This window comes from Oncorhynchus nerka, linkage group LG17 (genome assembly GCF_034236695.1).
Source record: "Oncorhynchus nerka isolate Pitt River linkage group LG17, Oner_Uvic_2.0, whole genome shotgun sequence".
In the NCBI taxonomy this organism is placed as follows: domain Eukaryota; kingdom Metazoa; phylum Chordata; class Actinopteri; order Salmoniformes; family Salmonidae; genus Oncorhynchus; species Oncorhynchus nerka.
In genome coordinates, this window is record NC_088412.1 from 11,269,021 (window position 1) to 11,290,525 (window position 21,505).

Sequence of the window (21,505 nt, forward strand, 5' to 3'; positions counted from 1 at the left end):
AGGCATTTGGAAATTGCTCCCAAGGATGAACCAGACTTGTGGAGGTCTACATTTTTTTTAATGAGGTCTTGGCTGATTTATTTTGATTTTTTTTCCCATGATGTCAAGCAAAGAGGCACTGAGTTTGAAGGTAGGCCTTGAAATACATCCACACGTACACCACCAATTGACTCAAATGATGTCAATTAGCCTATCAGAAACTTCTAAAGCCATGACATAATTTTCTGGATTTTGTCCAAGCTGTTTAAAGGCACAGTCAACTTAGTGTATGTAAACTTCTGGCCCACTGGAATTGTGATACACTGAATTATAAGTGAAATAATCTTTCTGTAAACAATTGTTGGAAAAATGTACTTGTGTCATGCACAAAGTAGGTGTCCTAACCGACTTGCCAAAACTACAGTTTAGTAACAAGATGTTTATGGAGTGGTTGAAAAATTAGTTTATGCATGTAAACTTCCGACTTCAACTGTGTGCGTGTGTGTGTGTGTGTGTGTGTATACACATCAGCAAAAAAAGAAACGTCCCCTTTTCAGGACCCTGTCTTTCAATGATAATTCGTAAATATTCAAATAACTTCATTGTAAAGGCTTTAAACACTGTTTCCCAACCATAAACAATTAATGAACATGCACATGTGGTACGGTCGTTAAGACACAAACAGCTTACAGACAGTAGGCAATTAAGGTCACAGTTATGAAAACTTAGGACACTAAAGAGGCCTTTCTACTGACTCTGAAAAACACCAAAAGAAAGATGCCCAGGGTCCCTGCTCATCTGCGTGAACGTGCCTTAGGCATGGTGCAAGGAGGCATGAGGAATGCAGATGTGTCCAGGGCAATAAATTGCAATGTCCGTACTGTGAGACACCTAAGGCAGCGCTACAGGGAGACAGGATGAACATCTGATCGATTTGGAGGTGGAGGGTCCGTTGTGGTCTGGGGCGGAATGTCACAGCATCGGACATCGGTCATTGCAGGCAATTTCAACGCTGTGTGTTACAGGGAAGACATCCTCCTCCCTCCTGTGGTACCCTTCCTGCAGGCTCATCCTGGCATGACAATGCCACCAGCCATACTGCTCCTTCTGTGCATGATTTCCTGCAAGACAGGAAGGTCAGTATTCTGCTATGGCCAGTGAAGCGCACAGATCTCAATCCCATTGAGCACGCCTTGGACCTGTTGTATAAGGAGGGTGAGGGCCAGCCCCCCCAGAAATGTCCGGGAACTTGCAGGTGCCTTGGTGGAAGAGTGGGGTAACATCTCACAGCAAGAACTGGCAAATCTGGTGCAATCCATGAGGAGGAGATTCACTGCAGTACTTAATGCAGCTGGTGGCCACACCAGATACTGACTGTTACTTTAGATTTTTTTTTACCCCCCCCCATTGTTCAGGGACACATTATTCCATTTATGTTAGTCCCATGTCTGTGGAACTTGATCAGCTTGTTTCTCAGTTGTTGAATCTTGTTATGTTCATAAAAAATTTACACATGTTAAGTTTGCTTAAAATAAGCGCACTTGGCAGTGAGTTTATATATGAAAAGCAATTTATTTTGTCCATTAAAATAACATAATATTGATCAGAAATACAGTGTTGACATTAATGTTGTAAATGACTATTGTTGCTGGAAACGGCTGATTTTTTAAAATGTAATATCTACATAGGTGTACAGAGGCCCATTATCAGCAACCATCACTCCTGTGTTACAATGGCACATTGTGTTAGCTAATCCAAGTTTAATTTTAAAAGGGTAATTGATCATTAGAAAACCCTTTTGCAATCATGTTAGCACAGCTGAAAACTGTAGTGCTAATTAAAGGAGCAATAAAACTGGCCTTTAGACTAGTTGAGTATCTGGAGCATCAGCATATGTGGGTTTGATTACAGGCTCAAAATGGCCAGAAACAAAGCACTTTCTTCTGAAACTCGTCAGTCTATTCTTGTTCTGAGAAATGAAGGCTATTCCATGCGGGAAATTGCCAAGAAACTGAAGATCTCATACAACGCTGCATACTACTCCCTTCACGGAACAGCGCAAACTGGCTCTAACCAGAATAGAAAGAGGGGTGGGAGGCCCCGGTGCACAACTGAGCAAGAGGACAAGTACATTAGAATGTCTAGTTTGAGTAACAGACGCCTCAAGTCCTCAACTGGCAGCTTCATTAAATAGTACCCGCAAAACACCAGTCTCAACGTCAACAGTGAAGAGGCGACTCCTGGATGCTGGCCTATATCTATCTAAGTGACCCCAAACTTTTGAATGGGTGTGTGTACACATTCACACACACAAACTATGATCCCTTATTGCTGTCACCTGTTAAATCCACTTCAATCAGTGTAGATGAAGGGGAGGAGACGGGTTAAAGAAGGATTTCTTTAGGGCCAGTTAAAGAAGTCTTGAGACATGGATTGTGTGCCATTCAGAGGGTGAATGGGCAAGACAAAATAATGAACATGGTATTATGGTACTAGGTGCCGGTTTGTCAATATCTGCAACCCTGCTGGGTTTTTCCACACTCAACAGTTTCCCTGTCTATCAAGAATGGTCCACCAGCCAAAGTATATCCAGCCCAACTTGACACAACTGTGTGAAGCATTGGAGTCAACATGGGCCACCATCCCTGTGGAATGCTTTCGACACCTTGTAGAGTCCATGCTCTGACGAATTGAGACTGTTCTGAGGACGTGTAACTCAATATTAGGAAGGTGTTCCTAATGTTTAGTATACTCAGTGTATAGTGTGGAGAGGGCTAGTGGTGTGGCGTTAAAACAAATATATATATATATATACACGTTTCTTGTCATTCATTTTGATTTATTTGGCATTGTGTAGTACAGGATGGTAATGTTTGAAAAGAGGTTTAATATTCTAGAAATATCTAAAATGGAGTTAAAATGTTTTAAGATGTCATCAATTTTAGTAGCTTTATTGGGAAAAGCATTAATACAATAATGTTGTAGCAATCTAGTCTCTTTGAATGTTTCCTTTTTTTTAAACAAATAGCTTCGGAGATTAATCAGTCATACACTCATATTAAACATCTCCAATCCAAAATCAAATCTAGAATCTGCTTTCTATTTCGCAGCAAAGCCTCCTTCACTCACGCCGCCAAACTTACCCTAGTAAAACTGACTATCCTACCGATCCTCGACTTCGGCGACGTCATCTACAAAATAGCTTCCAACACTCTACTCAGCAAACTGGATGCAGTCTATCACAGTGCCATCCGTTTTGTTACCAAATCACCTTATCCCACCCACCACTGACCTGTATGCTCTAGTCGGCTGGCCCTCGCTACATGTTCATCGCCAGACCCACTGGCTCCAGGTCATCTATAAGTCTTTACTAGGTAAAGCTCCTCCTTATCTCATCTCACTGGTCACCATAACAACACCCACCCATAGCACATGTTCCAGCAGGTGTATCTCACTGATCCTCCCCAAAGCCAACACTTCATTTGGCCGCCTTTCCTTCCAGTTCTCTGCTGCCAGTGACTGGAACGAATTGCAAAAATCACTGAAGTTGGAGACTTTTATTTCCCTCATCAGCTAACCAATCGCTGCATCTGTAAATAGCCCACCCAATCTACCTACCTAATCCCCATACTGTTTTTATTTGATTTACTTTTCTGCTCTTTTGCACACTAGTATCTCTACTTGCACATCATCGTCGGCTCATTTATCACTCCAGTGTTAATCTGCTAAATTGTAATTATTCGCTCCTATGGCCTATTTATTGCCTACCTCCTCATGCCTTTTGCACACACTGTATATATGTACTTTTTTTATCTACTGTGTCATTGACTTGTTAATTGTTTACTCCACGTGTAACTCTGTGTTGTCTGTTCACACTGCTAAATGAGAACTTTATCTTGAATAAAGCCAGGTACCTGCAGTTGTAAATGAGAAATAAAGGTGTGTTCTCAACCTAGCCTACCTGGTTAAATAACTAGCCTACCTGGTGTTCTCAACTAGCCTACCTGGTTGAATAAAGGTGTTCTCAACTAGCCTACCTGGTTGAATAAAGGTGTTCTCAACTAGCCTACCTGGTTGAATAAAGGTGTTCTCAACTAGCCTAAATAAATCAAATAATCAAAGTCTTGAAACGTGCAGAATGCACACACCACCCGACGAGAAACAACTTCCACAGTGCTGGTGCTGGGCCAGGGCCAGCCATGTTTAATCCTTGCGTGTGACCAGGCACACCGGCTAACCATGACATCACTGAGCTAAACGCTGTTGGATAAAGACCCTTATCCGCTCATATAACCCCGGGCACAGCAAAGGGCCAGACCAATTATTTCGACTTGTGGAGGGGAGAGTGGAGGCCCAATAAGTTGATTAAAGATCATTTGGATGAAAGATTTGCCCCCCTCCGTAACTGTATGTTTTAGGGATAAGGTTTCACTGCAGGAGCAGCTGCACCTCTGGTAATGAAGCTCATTACTAGAAAAGCTACGGACAATGAACACAATTGCATCTAATCGATGGCAATTTGAATGCACAGAGATACCGTGACGAGATCTTCAGGCCCGTTGTCATGCCATTCACCCTCTGCCTTCACCTCATGTTTCAACATAATGCACGGTCCCATGTCGCAAGGATCTGTACACGACTCCCGGAAGCTGAAAATGTCCCAGTTTTTTCCATGGCCTGCGTTCTCCCCAGACATGTCACCCATTGAACATATTTTGGATGCTCTGGATTGACATGTACGACAGTGTGTTCCAGTTCCCACCCATATCTAGCAACTTTGCACCATCATTGTAGAGGAGTGGGACAACGTTCCACAGGCCACAATCAACAACCTGATCAACTCTATGTGAAGGAGATGTGTCTCGCTGCATGAAGCAAATGGTGGTCACACCAGACACTGACTGGTTCTCTGATCCACTACTTTGACTTGTTCTTTTTAAGGTATCTGTGACCAACAGATGCATATCTGTATTCCCTGTCATGTGAAATCCATAGATCCATAGAGTTACTGATTTCCTAATATAAACTAACTGTTTTTATATTTTTGTTCACTATAGTTAGTGTCTTATTGGATACATTTAGATTTTTAGATCAACTAAGTGATTTATATTGTGGGGGAAAAAAAGAAGTTCCCCTGAATACTTTTACCCTGATCAGCGTTTTGCTCTCTGTTGTTGTATGGTCCTCTTATCTTAAACAAACATAAAGTGGTCAGAATTGAAAGCCAAGAAAGTAATCACTAAAAGGAGATGACTAAGTGGAGCTTTTTGTCAATGGACAGATCCATAGTTGGATTTCACGATCTCCTCAACAGGGAATCTGATTTTATTTTCACTTTATTACCAACGAGTCACTCAGATCAGGACATCTGCTTCCTCGTCAATAGAAAGGTCCGGTCTATTGGTCGGTTGCCCAGGGCAACCAGACCGCCATTATTAGAATAATATATAGCCACTGGTTTGGCCATTATTGCTGCTTCATGCGACAGCTGTACTCACAGGGGTACTGTTACGGCATGACAATACGGCCTTTACAATGGATTGGCTGTATCTGTCTGTATGGACGGACTGTAGTTAAAAGCGTAACACACAGGGAACCATACAGGGCTTTTCAATGGATTTTGTGTAGATGGACTGTTCCTAAAGAATAGCCCCCCCCCACCATAGCTATTCCAGGTCTGGTGGTCTCCAGGTCTGGCTACATGAGAGAACCGAAGAATAAAAAAACAACACAGGGAGCATGAAGAAAAAGTATTGTTATGCGGAATACAAATTAATCATCCATTTAAGTGGATCTTGCGAGACATTGCTTCATCAGGCGGCTTTTACAACAGTGATTTTATACTACATTTTCCAAAACGACCACCGACCAGCTCCGTAGGACCATATTGGAAAGGATTCATATCTCCATAAATAACTGGTACATAATGCCCAATGATGGCTTAAAATATTAGTTGGTATCTTGAACACCTATAAAATGGTCAGAGCCATTGATATTTGTTCTTTTTGAATATTTTGAAGAAAAAGGTACCCAAAAAACTACCCAAAATACTGATTCTTGAACATACTTTCTTCTTACTTTTCTGTATTTTACATGTAAACACTCATCTGTCAAATGAGTGTTTCCTAAAGTCTACTAAATACAGTGATTTATAAAATATGACATTCTGCATTTTGTCAATTTCTAGAAAGGTGACGAGAAACCTCCCCTGTACATAGAATGTTGACAATGGAACCATGGAATGGGACATGATACTAAGGCTACCATTTACTTTTTGTTCAACTGCTGTTTTGGTACATGTTCTATATCATTCTAATCCAGAGATATTACACAATATTTTGAAATCATTAGGAGCATGCTCAAAATGTTATCTTCTCAATCGCGGGATCAAAATATACTTTTAAAAAAAAATCTGATTTAGACAGCATTTTGGGCACATTTTTGGTCATATAATAAATTTTAAAAAACATGATCTCTTTGACTGTATTTTCTACTCTCCATTAACATTTTATGGCCCATTTATAAATAACAGAACAGTAATTTTAGGGGACATTTCCACCACATTTCCGCATAAAGTTTAAAGGACAGTGCATTCAGAAAGTATTCAGAGTCCTTCACTTTTTCAACATTTTGTTACGTTACAGGCTTATTCTAAAATTGATTAAATTAATTGTTTTCCTCTATCTACACAGTACCCCATAAAGAGAAAGTGAAACCAGGTTTCTAGGTTTTTTTGCAAATGTATAAATACCTTATTTACATAAGTATTTAGACTCTTTGCTATGAGACTCGAAATTGAGCTCAGCTGCATCCTGTTTCCATTGATCATCCTTGAGATGTTTTTAACACTTGATTGGAGTCCACCTGTGGTAAACTCAATTGATTGAAAATTATTTGGAAAGGCACACACTTGTCTATATAAGGTCCCACAGTGGACGTCAGAGCAAAAACCAAAGCCATGAGGTCGAAGGATTTGTCTGTAGAGCTCAGAGACTGGATTGTGGAGAGGCACAGATCTGGGGAAGGGTGCCAAAAAAAACTCTGCAGCATTGAAGGTCCACAAGAACACAGTGACCTCCATCCGTATTAAATGGAAGAAGTTTGGAACCAACAAGAGCTGGCTCCCCGGCCAAACTGAGCGATCGGGGGAGAAGGGCCTTGGTCAGGGAGGTGATCAAGAACCCGATGGTCACTCTGACAGAACTCCAGAGTTCCTCTGTGGAGATGAGGGGGAAAAATGAATGTCACTAAGGCAACAACAAAAAAACGTATTTTAACATGACCTATCTGGGTGTGAAATTTAGTGGCTCTGTCACACTTTTGTAATTTTGTTTCACGTAGCCACTGGACAATGTTCACATTTACTTTAATATGACCCCTTATTCAGATCTTAACAGTACTTTATGATCAGAGTTGTCTGTATAATTGTTTCAGTGCTTGGGAGCAGAGCAGTCTGGAGTAGGTCATTGTGTCCTTGAAGCCAGGGGAACAAACAAAATCCACAGCTGTATAAATGGAGAACATCTCTCATGGGTCACGCTATGCAAATAAAGGTGAAGTCACACACACACACACACACACGTTTCCATCCACTGGCTCTCCCTGAACCCTGTTTTGTAGCTGGTAGAAGATTTAGAATATAGGGCAAAGAGTATGGGGGTAAGAAACCGAGGTGTTAGATACAAAAGAACACACACTGGACAGAGGAACTCTGCCTAGAAGGCCAGCATCCCGGAGTCGCCTCTTCACTGTTGACGTTGAGACTGGTGTTTTGCGGGTACTATTTAATGAAGCTGCCAGTTGAGGACTTGTGAGGCGTCTAAAACTAGACACTCTAATGTACTTGTCCTCTTGCTCAATTGTGCACGGGGGCCTCTTTCTACTCTGGTTAAAGCCAGTTTGCGCTGTTCTGTGAAGGGAGTAGTACACAGCGTTGTATGAGATCTTCAGTTTCTTGGCAATTTCTCGCATGGAATAGCCTTAATTTCTCAGAACAAGAATAGACTGACGAGTTTCAGAAGACAGTGCTTTGTTTCTGGCCATTTTGAGCCTGTAATCGAACCCACAAATTCTGATGCTCCAGATACTCAACTAGTCTAAAGGTCTGTTTTATTGCTTCTTTAATCAGCACTACAGTTTTCAGCTGTGCTAACATAACTGCAAAGGGGGTTTCTAATGATCAATTAGCCTTTTAAAATGATAAACTTGGATTAGCTAACACAACGTGCCATTGGAACACAGGAGTGATGGTTGCTGATAATGGGCCTCTGTACACCTATGTAGATATTCCATAAAAAAATAAAAAATGTTTCCAGCTACGATTGTTAATGTTGTAAATGACTACGTCTACACTGTATTTCTGATCAATTTGATGTTTATTTTAAAGAACAAAAAAAAATTGCTTTTCTTTCAAAAACAAGGACATTTCTAAGTGACCTGAAACTTTTGAACATGTGTGTTTTATTAAGTCTTCGTAGGTTAATTGTATAGAAAGAGGAGAGGGTGCTGACATGGCACTAGCACGGATTCAGACCCCTTCTGCTGCAGCACACATGCACTGGAGGCAGCAGTGTGTGTGTGTGTGTGTGTGTGTGTGTAACCATGTTTTTTTTGTGTGTGTGTGTTTACAGAAAGGCAGTGTGGGCTGGGCGGAGGAGAATGAAGGAGGCAAAACAAGAGGAGAGCCGTCCAGAGACTTCGCCAAGGTAATCAGATTTTAAAGAAGGATGTAAGCTGATGCATTAAGCTCAGCTAAACTAAAACTAATCCACACAGACCCGTCTACAGCTACATTCCGATGCTCTACCCGTGTATTTAGAAGGAGCGGGACTGGTGTCAGGAAATATGGTGGAAACTCCTTCCAACTATGCTTGCACCAATCCAATGCCTTTTTAAATGCCTGACTGGGTTGTGAACAAGTGCACACTTCTTGGAGGGTAGAGAGTAGGTACTCAGCCCTATACTCTAAACTGGATTCCTTTTTGATGATTCATTTTGTACACAGAATCTTGATGTGTCTCCTATTTTGTCAAATGTTCAATGTGGCATACCTACACAGTTCTGGAATGTGAATGCAGTTGACAGTCTTGTTGAGATGAGTCTAGATTTTCTCCAATGGTCTTCGTGGCCCGTCCACTGGATAGTATGTCTGAATAGAGAATAACATACAATTGTGTTTGGATGGTTATTAACCCAATGAGTCCCACCGTAAGTCTGGCCTATTTAGGACTTTTAAACCCTTTTTAAAATATATTTTTTTAACATTTTGTGTTTGGGTGTCAATTCTGGGTTTGTACCTTTTTAAAAATATATATATATTTTTTTAAATATTATTTTTAGATTTGTTTCCTCTGCATCTGTATATACCAACCATTAGTGCGTGATTAACGGGGCCCGGGGCCGTGTCTTTTTATACAAAGAGTCCGAAGGTTTGTAGCTCAAACCAATCTATGACAAGCTGAGACGCTCAAGAACACACACATGTAACATGTTGTGCTCTATGACCCCACAAGCTACACTAGTCGTTAGAAGGTAAGGGGTTATTCTACATGGATCATAGGAAATCCCAGGACATAGTGTCTATAATACTGTAAGGGGTTCTTCTACATGGATCATAGTAAATCCCAGGACATAGTGTCTATAATACTGTAAGGGGTTCTTCTACATAGATCATAGGAAATACCAGGTCATAGTGTCTATAATACTGTAAGGGGTTCTTCTACATGGATCATAGGAAATACCAGGACATAGTGTCTATAATACTGTAAGGGGTTCTTCTACATGGATCATAGGAAATACCAGGTCATAGTGTCTATAATACTGTAAGGGGTTATTCTACATGGATCATAGGAAATCCCAGGACATAGTGTCTATAATACTGTAAGGGGTTCTTTTACATGGATCATAGGAAATACCAGGACATAGTGTCTATAATACTGTAAGGGGTTCTTCTACATGGATCATAGGAAATACCAGGTCATAGTGTCTATAATACTGTAAGGGGTTCTTCTACATAGCAGATCATAGGAAATCCCAGGACATAGTGTCTATAATACTGTAAGGGGTTCTTCTACATAGTAGATCATAGGAAATCCCAGGACATAGTGTCTATAATACTGTAAGGGGTTCTTCTACATAGCAGATCATAGGAAATCCCAGTACATAGTGTCTATAATACTGTAAGGGGTTCTTCTACATAGATCATAGTAAATCCCAGGTCATAGTGTCTATAATACTGTAAGGGGTTATTCGACATGGATCATAGGAAATCCCAGGACATAGTGTCTATAATACTGTAAGGGGTTCTTTTACATGGATCATAGGAAATCCCAGTCACTGACTAGTTGGATGGTAATTTCTGACATAGTGTCTATAATACTGTAAGGGGTTCTTCTACATGGATCATAGGAAATCCCAGGACATAGTGTCTATAATACTGTAAGGGGTTCTTTTACATGGATCATAGGAAATACCAGGACATAGTGTCTATAATACTGTAAGGGGTTCTTCTACATAGATCATAGGAAATACCAGGTCATAGTGTCTATAATACTGTAAGGGGTTCTTCTACATAGCAGATCATAGGAAATCCCAGGACATAGTGTCTATAATACTGTAAGGGGTTCTTCTACATAGTAGACCATAGGAAATCCCAGGTCATAGTGTCTATAATACTGTAAGGGGTTCTTCTACATAGTAGATCATAGGAAATCCCAGGTCATAGTGTCTATAATACTGTAAGGGGTTCTTCTACATAGAAGATCATAGGAAATCACAGGACATAGTGTCTATAATACTGTAAGGGGTTCTTCTACATAGATCATAGTAAATCCCAGGTCATAGTGTCTATAATACTGTAAGCGGTTCTTCTACATAGATCATAGTAAATACCAGGTCATAGTGTCTATAATACTGTAAGGGGTTCTTCTACATAGATCATAGGAAATACCAGGTCATAGTGTCTATAATACTGTAAGGGGTTCTTCTACATAGAAGATCATAGGAAATACCAGGTCATAGTGTCTATAATACTGTAAGCTCACATAGTTGACGTCACAAACTCCTGTCACTGACTAGTTGGATATTAATTTCTGACTGAGAAAACCAGCATTCAAATAAATGCATTTTTATCAGGTTGTTGCTTTGGCAGACCTTGTTTGCCATTGCCATTTGTCAATAAAACTCACGACTTTAACTGTTTTGTCAAATTGTAGTGTTCTACTTGTAGCCCTGGTTGTCCTGAAAAGACATCGGTAACACTTCATTGTGAGGCTACATGTAATTGCTGGGCGGGCAGATAAATGAAAGTCTAGACAATGAAAAGCCGATTTTTGGCTGCTATCTCGGGGCTGATGGGGTTAACTAAGTTAGTTTATAAAGTTGATTATTAAAGTGAAAGAACAGAGGTCTGGTGAATTTTGGGTTAAACTACGTGAGTATTTTTAAAAACCTCCCGCTTTTGGCTGGTTGTGACAATAAGTAGTTCCTGCATGCAGAATCTATGAACAGAATTACTGTCTTAACTCATTTAGCAACGGAATCCCTAGTTTGAACGTGACTATTTAACTCTGTGATAAAGTTATTAACAAGTTCATTTCCACCCCCCAGCTGTATGAATTGGACAGTGACCCAAACCGGAAGGAGTTCCTTGATGAACTGTTTGTCTTCATGCAGAAAAGAGGTAAACCTCCAGTCTTTTTTTTTTACTATAAAGCCAGTTCTGCTTTTGTCAAACATTGCACCTGGGGATTCCTCACTTGGAGTGAACATGTGAACCTTCAGTCGAGCGGTTTTAAGATTATACTGCACATTCTAAACTCTCATAGAATACCGTAGCATGCCACTCATCTAAACTCTCATAGAATACCGTAGCATGCCACTCATCTAAACTCTCATAGAATAGCGTAGCATGCCACTCACCTAAACTCTCATAGATTAACGTAGCACGCCTCTCATCTAAACTCTCATAGAATAGCGTAGCATGCCACTCACCTAAACTCTCATAGATTAACGTAGCACGCCACTCATCTAAACTCTCATAGAATAGCGTAGCATGCCACTCATCTAAACTCTCATAGAATAACGTAGCACGCCACTCATCTAAACTCTCATAGAATAGCGTAGCATGCCACTCACCTAAACTCTCATAGAATAACGTAGCACGCCACTCATCTAAACTCTCATAGAATAGCGTAGCATGCCACTCACCTAAACTCTCATAGAATAGCGTAGCACGCCTCTCATCTAAACTCTCATAGAATAGCGTAGCATGCCACTCACCTAAACTCTCATAGAATAACGTAGCACGCCACTCACCTAAACTCTAATAGAATAGCGTAGCATGCCTCTCATCTAAACTCTCATAGAATAGCGTAGCATGCCACTCACCTAAACTCTCATAGAATAACGTAGCACGCCACTCACCTAAACTCTAATAGAATAGCGTAGCACTCCACTCACCTAAACTCTCATAGAATAACGTAGCATGCCACTCACCCAAGACTTGTTTAATGTTCAATTTCCTCTTTCAGTTTGTGAAAAAATTAGCAACTTTTTCCAGAACCAATCTTTAAGAAGTAAGGATCGATCTTAACCTTATGTCCTAGGAGCCATGTCTGTGGGTTTGATTCCCTGGGGTCCCTCTAAATGGTTTCCTGAAATTCCTCCAGCTTTATTTGTAGACTGCATTTCATGAGAAAATGAAAAAAAAAATGGTTTATGAGTGTAATACTGCAGGAATGTCAGTAATGATGGGTTAAACAGTTCAAATCCTCCAGTTCAAATGTTATTGAAGATGTCAGCTGTGATTAAAGCTAGGGCCATTCTTTCCGCCTTACAATAATGTACCCTCTTTAGCCCCCTAACCATGCTCTCCATATGTTCAGTCTTTCCCCCATACTCAAATATTGATATTTTTCAAATGTATGCGCTTTTAAATTAATATTTGTTAGCTCAATGACTGGAAGTTTATGGAAACGGCTAGCATGTTATTACGCTAACGCTATTAGCAATGCAAAGTAGGGTAATGGAGGGTGTGTTTGGGTGAGGAGGGGGGTATGAAGGGGGTTAAGGGTCTGGAGTAAGGGGCCCCTGTGTTTCAACTAGGCCTGATGTATGAACAAGCCTCTCTAATTCAGGGCCTCTTATTTCATACAGTGCCTTCAGAAAGTATTCACGCCTAGGGGCTGTAAGCGTGACTGTATTACCACCACACTGGCGGTCACGGTCATGACCGCAGTCAAATTCCACGTGACCATTCGGTCAAGGTGATGAGGCTTCTCCAAGCTCTGATGCTGCTTATGGTCATTAGTAGACATGACAGTCTCCCCCCCGTTCCAAGACAGGTGTATGATAATGGTCCGTTCTAAATCCAAACTAATTTCACACATACAGTGCATTCGGGAAGTATTCAGCCCCTTCACATTGTTAGGTTACAGCCTTATTCCAAAATGGATTAAATCGTTTTTTCCCCTCATCAATCTACACAGAATACCCCATAATGACAAAGCAAACACAGATTCGTATAATTTGTTTTTGCAAATGTATTAAAAGTAATTTAAAAAAAACTGAAATGACATTTACATAAGTATTCAGACCCTTTACTAAGTACTTTGTTGAAGCACCTTTGGCAGTGATTACATCCTCGAGGTATTCTTGGTTGTGACGCATCAAGCTTGGCAAACCTGTATTTGAGGTTTGAGGAATTCTTCTCCAGCTCTGTCAGGTTGGATGGGGAGCGTCGCTGCACAGCTATTTTCAGGTCTGTCCAGAGATGTGAGATCAGGTTCAAGTCCGGGCTCTGGCTGGGCCACGCAAGGACATTCAGAGACTCGTTCCGAAGCCACTCCTGCATTGTCTTGGCTGTGTGCTTAGTGTTGTTGTCCTGTTGGAAGGTGAACCTCCGCCCCAGTGTGAGGTCCTGAGCTCTCGGGAGCAGGTTTTCATCGAGGTTCTCTCTGTATTTTACCCCGTTCATCTTTCCCTCGATCCTGACTAGTCTCCCAGTCCCTGCTGCTGAAAATTATCCCCACAGCATGATGATGCTGCCACCACCATGCATCACCGTAGGGATGGTGCCAGTTTTCCTCCAGATGTGACGCTTGGCATTCAGGCCAAAGAGTTCATCTTGGTTTCATCAGACCCAGAGAATCTTGTTTCTCATGGTCTGAGAATCCTTTATGTGTCTTTTGGCAAACTCCAAGTGGGCTGTCGTACCTTTTTACTGAGGAGTGGCTTCCGTCTGGCCGGCCACTGTACCATAAAGGTCTGATTGGTGGAGTGTTTCAGAGATGGTTGTCCTTCTGAAAGGTTCTCCCATCTCGACAAAGGAACTCTGGAGCTCTGGCAGAGTGACCATTGGTTTCTTGGTCACCTGCCCGACCAAGGCCCTTCTCCCCTGATTGCTCAGTTTGGCCGAGCGGCCAGCTTTTTATTTTTCACCTTTATATAACCAGGTAGCCCAGTTGAGAACAAGTTGTCATTTACAACTGGGACCTGGTCAAGATAAAGCAAAGCAGTGAGACAAAAACAACCACAGAGTTACACATGGAATAAACAAACTTACAGTCAGTAACACAATAGAAAAACCTGTATACAGTGTGTGCAAATGAAGTAAGGATGTAAGGCAATAAATAGGCCATAGAGGTGAAATAATTACAATTTAACATTAACACTGAAGTGATAATGTGCAGATTATTATTATGAAGTTCTATTTACAGATTGGCTGAGTTACAGTTATAGTTACAGTGATCGGTCATAGATGGAAATGGCTTCATTTTACATATCATTTTATATCTCTGATGTGTTGGACTTTGTTGTCAGGGTAGAGATCAATTCCATTACAAATCAGTTAAGCTGAAAATAATAAATTCAATCTTCCTAATTTATTTAAAAATGTTATGTTATGAAACAGTGGTTTACAAGACAAAACACAGGTTCTTCATGAGCTGCTGAATAGACTTCTAGCTTTACTGTAGGTTTGTAGGCTAATGGACCCACAATAGATGACATCGTTTGGGACGGACATCGACAGAAGTTTACTGGTTGTGCTACATGTCAGCCCTTCCTGCCCTTAATTCCCCACTCGGAAACAAATGGCATGATTTGAAAACACGTGTGTGTGTTTTATGTGCGTTTTACACACTCATCCCCATGTCTAAAGTAAGAAATAATCCCAACCCAACAACTGCCGTTTAGCCCCCTTTGTTAATTGGTTTTAGGATTGACTGTCAATCCTCACTCTCTTCCTCTCCATGACTCGGTCCACCTGCCATTTACAATAGTTCTCCAATTACCTGACTGTTTTAATCTGGGTTAAATAGGTGTTCTTCACGTTGGGCCAGTAACCGAAAGGTTGCTGGATCGAATCCCCGAGCTGACAAGGTAAAAATCTGTCATTCTGCCCCCGTGCAAGGCAGTTAACCCACTGTTCCCCGGGTGCCGAAGACGTGGATGTTGATTATGGCAGCCCCCCACCTCTCTGATTCAGGGGGATTGGATTGCAAATGCCACCATCTTGGATCTGTAGACGTCTAGTTTCAAGTCTTCTACCTGTTTTTACCTCTTTCTCCAGGCACCCTGGTGAACCGCATCCCCATCATGATATCTGCCACCATCTTGGATCTGTAGACCTCTAGTTTCAAGTCTTCTACCTGTTTTTACCTCTGTCTCCAGGCACCCCGGTGAACCGCATCCCCATCATGGCTAAGCAGATTCTGGACCTGTACATGCTCTACAAGCTGGTGACGGAGAAGGGCGGCCTGGTGGAGGTCATTAACAAGAAGATCTGGAGGAGATCACAAGAGGACTCAACCTGCCCACCTCCATCACCTCAGCAGCCTTCACCCTCCGCACACAGTGAGTCTACTCTGGACCATGTTCATTCTGCACCAAAACAGAAGGAAATGCTCCCGAAATTGAGATCAACGGGGGAGGTACTATGTGAACCTGTCCAATAAGAAACGTTATTTATATGTTATATTATTTTTCCTTTGCATACCAGTTTATACCGTCTTCTTACAGTGTGCCCAAATGAACACAACCCAGCACTATCTACAACTACCAACACCCCCCGGCTACTCAGTAGATGTTAGTTGTTTTCAAATGAGAAATTATTTCTTTATAGGCAACAAACATTTTTCTGTACATGATAGAAATGTACTTCTAAATGCATAACAAATCCAACCACTGCCTTGTCATTCGTCCACCCAGGTATATGAAGTACCTGTACCCGTACGAGTGTGAGAAGAAAGGGCTGAGCTCTCCAGGCGAGCTCCAGGCTGCTATAGACGGTAACCGGAGGGAAGGCCGAAGACACAGCAACAGCTTGTACCACTTCTCCCCCTCCACCACCCCTGGCCACCCCCACCACTCCCTCCTCTCTCCCCCCAAGATGCCCCACCACTCCCTCCTCTCTCCCCCCAAGATGCCCAACCACTCCTCAGCCGGTCACAACGGCCTGCACACCTCCCCCAGCCCATCTCTGAAAAGATCCACAGGTATTTGTATACATATTTTAAACGTGTAGCCGGGGGGGTTTTGGGATGTAGATTGGAAATCCTCCACCATGGTGCTCATCTACTGTGATGGCTGCTATCATGTGGCTACCTTGTGACGGGCTACCTAGTTGTTCATCTACTGTGATGGCTGCTATCATGTGGCTACCTTGTGACGGGCTACCTAGTTGTTCATCTACTGTGATGGCTGCTATCATGTGGCTACCTTGTGACGGGCTACCTAGTTGTTCATCTACTGCTGCTATCCTAGTTGTTCATCTACTGTGATGGCTGCTATCATGTGGCTACCTTGTGACGGGCTACCTAGTTGTTCATCTACTGTGATGGCTGCTATCATGTGGCTACCTTGCTATCATCTACTGTGATGGCTGCTATCATGTGGCTACCTTGTGACGGGCTACCTAGTTGTTCATCTACTGTGATGGCTGCTATCATGTGGCTACCTTGTTGTTCATCTACTGTGATGCTACCTAGTTGTTCATCTACTGTGATGGCTGCTATCATGTGGCTACCTTGTGACGGGCTACCTAGTTGTTCATCTACTGTGATGGCTACTATCATGCTACCTCACCTAGTTGTTCATCTACTGCTACTATCATGTGGCTACCTTGTGACGGGCTACCTAGTTGTTCATCTACTGTGATGGCTGCTATCATGTGGCTACCTTGTGACGGGCTACCTAGTTGTTCATCTACTGTGATGGCTGCTATCATGTGGCTACCTTGTGACGGGCTACCTAGTTGTTCATCTACTGTGATGGCTGCTACCTCATCTACTGTGGCTGCTACACTGGCTACCTTGTGACGGGCTACCTAGTTGTTCATCTACTGTGATGGCTGCTATCATGTGGCTACCTTGTGACGGGCTACCTAGTTGTTCATCTACTGTGATGGCTGCTATCATGTGGCTACCTTGTGACGGGCTACCTAGTTGTTCATCTACTGTGATGGCTGCTATCATGTGGCTACCTTGTGACGGGCTACCTAGTTGTTCATCTACTGTGATGGCTACTGTTCATCATGTGATGGCTGCTATCATGTGGCTACCTTGTGACGGGCTACCTAGTTGTTCATCTACTGTGATGGCTACTATCATGTGGCTACCTTGTGACGGGCTACCTAGTTGTTCATCTACTGTGATGGCTGCTATCATGTGGCTACCTTGTGACGGGCTACCTAGTTTTGAGACCACATTTACAAAGAGTTAATGTGTTATGACACCCTCTGCTGTTTAGTTTGTTTATTTTATTTAACCAGGGAGGCCAGTTGAGAACAAGTTCTCATTTACAACTGCGACCTGGCCAAGATGAAGCAAAGCAGTGCGACACAAACAACAACAGAGTTACACGTGGAATAAACAAACGTACTGTCAATAACACAATAGAAGAAAAAAAATCTATATACAGTGATCTACTATTCAAATCAAATGTGTCACGTGCACAGGATACAGGCTGTACATGGAACAGTGAAATGCTCTCCTCTACACAAAGTAGTAATGAAATGAGAACATGGTACTGATTCAGACATGATCACTGGGCTTCCGAGTGGCGCAGCGGTCTAATTTAATTAAAAATATATATATTTTACCTTTTATTTTACTAGGCAAGTCAGTTAAGAACAAATTCTTATTTTCAATGACGGCCTAGGAACAGTGGGTTAACTGCCTGTTCAGGGGCAGAACGACAGATTTGTACCTTGTCAGCTCGGGGATTCGAACTTGCAACCTTTCGGTTACTAGTCCAACGCTCTAACCACTAGGCTACCCTGCTGCCCCACTGCATCTCAGTGCAAGAGGTGTCACTACAGTCCCTGGTTTGAATCCAGGCTGTATCACATCCGGCCGTGATTGGGAGTCCCATAGGGCGGTGCCCAATTGGCCCAGAATCATCCGGGTTTGGCCCGGGGTAGGCCATCATTGTAAATAATAATAAATAAAAGTTCAATTAAAAATGAATCACTCACCATCCAGATAGTGGCCTTGAATCTAATGGCCTTGCTTCTGAAACAAATCTAATGGCCTTGCTTCTGAAACAAATCTAATGGCCTTGCTTCTGAAACTAATCTAATGGCCTTGCTTCTGAAACTAATCTAATGGCCTTGCTTCTGAAACTAATCTAATGGCCTTGCTTCTGAAACTAATCTAATGGCCATGTTTTGAAAAATGGTGATATTTGAGGGGTGATTAATCTCTGAAAAGTTCTCTCCTTCTGTTCCCTCTCAGAGGAGATTTCAACCCCCATGCTTCCAAGCCGTCTACCCATGGCCCATGCTCTCTCCCTGGGTCAGCAGCAGCAGCTAGCCCAGGCCGCCACCTTGGAGCACCTTCGAGAGAAGCTGGAGAGGGCTGCTGGCGGAGGAGAGGGTCCAGACATGAAGATGGCTCGTCTGGCCATGGAGGAACAGCAGAGACTGATGCAACAGGCGTTCCAGCAGAACCTTCTGGCTATGGCCTCTCACTTCAACCCCGGCATGAAGCAACTCAAACTCAACAACAACAGAAACGGTTGGTACTGGGCTGGGTGTGTTGGCGACCAGTTAGTTGTTATATTCTTCCGTAGTCGGGTTTAGCCTGTTCTCAGATCTGTTTGTTCTTTTTCTAAACTCCATTTGCAGCCCATTGTCAAGCCAAACATAAACATTTACTCACATAACTGAATTTGAAACATTAACAGACGGTCTCATTTTGTCTTTGTCCCACCTCAGAGAGTACCACTGAACAAGACCTGTCTCTCAGTATTTCCAGTAGTGGGGCAGCCAGCATCAGTGTGTCTGTGGAGGTCAATGGAACTCTATACTCAGGTGAGAGTAATCAAATGATTAGTAATGCTGTATTTCAGATTCTTGAGACATTTCGTACCCGTCCAGAAACAACTCCGATCCCCTTATTTCTTAGGCGGTGTGGCATTGAACTTGTCACACTCACACAGAGGCCCACTACTGACCAACAAATGTGTTCTTGTCTCCCCTGCAGGAATACTGTTTGCCCAGAAGACTCCTGGTGCAGCCTCTGTGATGTCAGAGACCGTGGCTCCTGCTGGACAGAGTGGTTTTGGTGTCCTCTCCTCCTCTCAGAGCCCTTCCTCCGCATCCTCCTCTTCCTCCAAGGGGCCAAACTGAGCATGGTGCTCCCTCAGTCTCTCTCCAGTGTTACTCATGTTATTCTATTGGCCTTGAGGACAAATTAGTGCAGAGGACAAATTAGTGCTCAATCAAATACCTCTTCTTTAGTCAAACTGAATTTGTCTGTGTTACTGACGACAAATATGGGAGTGGAAAATCAAAGGAATTTACCTTAAAAAAAGGAATTTACTTTTTTATTAATAAGTTCATTTTTTTCTAATTCCACCCCTGACAACCAATCAACTGTTGTACAATCACTTTATCTTTGTATTGAACACAAATGCATTTTTGGAAAAATCTAAATTAGAACCAGGTGAAGAGGCAAATTTTGTATTTTGCAATGTTTTTATTTTTTTTGGATTTCTTTTAATTTCACGTATTACAAAAAAGTGCTGTTTTCTTTGTATACCTCAATTCATTGGCTGTGAGAGCTACAGTATTAGTAAAGAACAGTTTCCCTTATTGCCACATCACAAACTGCTTGTGAACAGACTAATCTATTTAAGTCATGTAAGGAGAACTCACAATTGGATTTTAGTTTATTTTCTAAACCTTTAGAATAAAGCAAAAAAGCATGATTTGAAAAGGTTTGTGAAGAAAACATTTTTTTTTTTGGTGTGTTTTTTTGTTTTTACATCAAAATACTGTGTGGTGATTGGCTATACTCTGGAGCCGATTAGTTGTCTACCTCATTTGATGGTTTTAACATTATGTAGCCGTCACTTCTGTTTACGATACGTTATTATAGCCATCAGCAGGACAATATGGATGCCAATAAGAGCTTTCAACCGGTGCGTTCATTTTAACTCGCCTTTGGCGCCGGTTGGGTGGAGTTGGCACATTTTAGACCATCCTAAAGTGCAAGCTCCCCCTGTTCACAGGCAGGGTGAGATGAAACTGATGCACCCAAAAGTCATGTTCTCTTACAATTAGCTAAAGGTAAACAACTGGTAACAGCTCAGAGACGAGCTGTTTTGTAAAACAGGAAACTATACACGTCTTACCTCATTTAAAGGGGAAGTTCAGTATTTTACAACTTGATGTTTACATTGTTCCTCACCCTGAACGTAGTCTATGGCCCTGGAGAAACTGTACTTTCAGGGTGATGATCCATCTAGCGTTTAAGTTGTAAAATACTGAACTTCCTATTTTTAAGGCATTTCCATCTCGGGAAGTGATTTTCTCAGGAACTCACAGGACCAGGGTAGTCTGTCTTAGAATACTCTTCAGGAAAATAGTTCAGTTTTCATACAGTGGGACACTGAAATAGGTCTACCTCACTTGTGACATCTGTGTCATGGGAGCTGGGTTGTGTTCATTAGCGCAAAATGCTTTGAAAGTAGTTGGCTGGGGTTCGGGCTCAGCTACCTGTCTATCTTTCAAACCAGTCATTGGTCAGGGACCTTATTTAATATGATAATTCTGTATGTACAATCATGGGGCCATAATCATAGCCTGGTAAAACCATACTGTCAGTGTTTCCAAATCAGCGTTATCTCACTTTGCGAAAACATTCAGTCTGGTTTAACCAGGCTAACAATCATGTATACCTCACACTGCAAACTACACAAATCACACACACACAAAATGCCTCAGAATCACCAGCTAGCTGCATTATATTCCAAAGACCTGATGTATTGATAGGAAACAATTCAAATGTTTTTGGTGTTTGTTCACTCAGTGTATTCTTATGTGGACAAGAGAAACTAAATAAACTTGAGGAAATAAGTCGCTTTCTCATTTTTTTATTGCTATTTGTGATGCTGCTTCATAAAGACCCAAAGCCTGGTTGGTCTTAATGCCTCAGACCTTCCTGGCCTGACGACTCCTGGCTGTCCCCAGTCCACCTGGTCATGCTGCTGATCCAGTTTCTGTTGTTCTGCCTGCGGATAT

At 42.0% G+C, this 21,505-nt stretch overlaps 1 pseudogene; it reads left to right on the forward strand.

Annotated features, from left to right (window-relative positions):
- Window positions 1-21,340, forward strand: part of LOC115144690 (AT-rich interactive domain-containing protein 3B-like) — a 47,294-nt pseudogene extending 25,954 nt beyond the window's left edge.
- The last annotated feature ends 165 nt before the right edge of the window (window positions 21,341-21,505 follow it).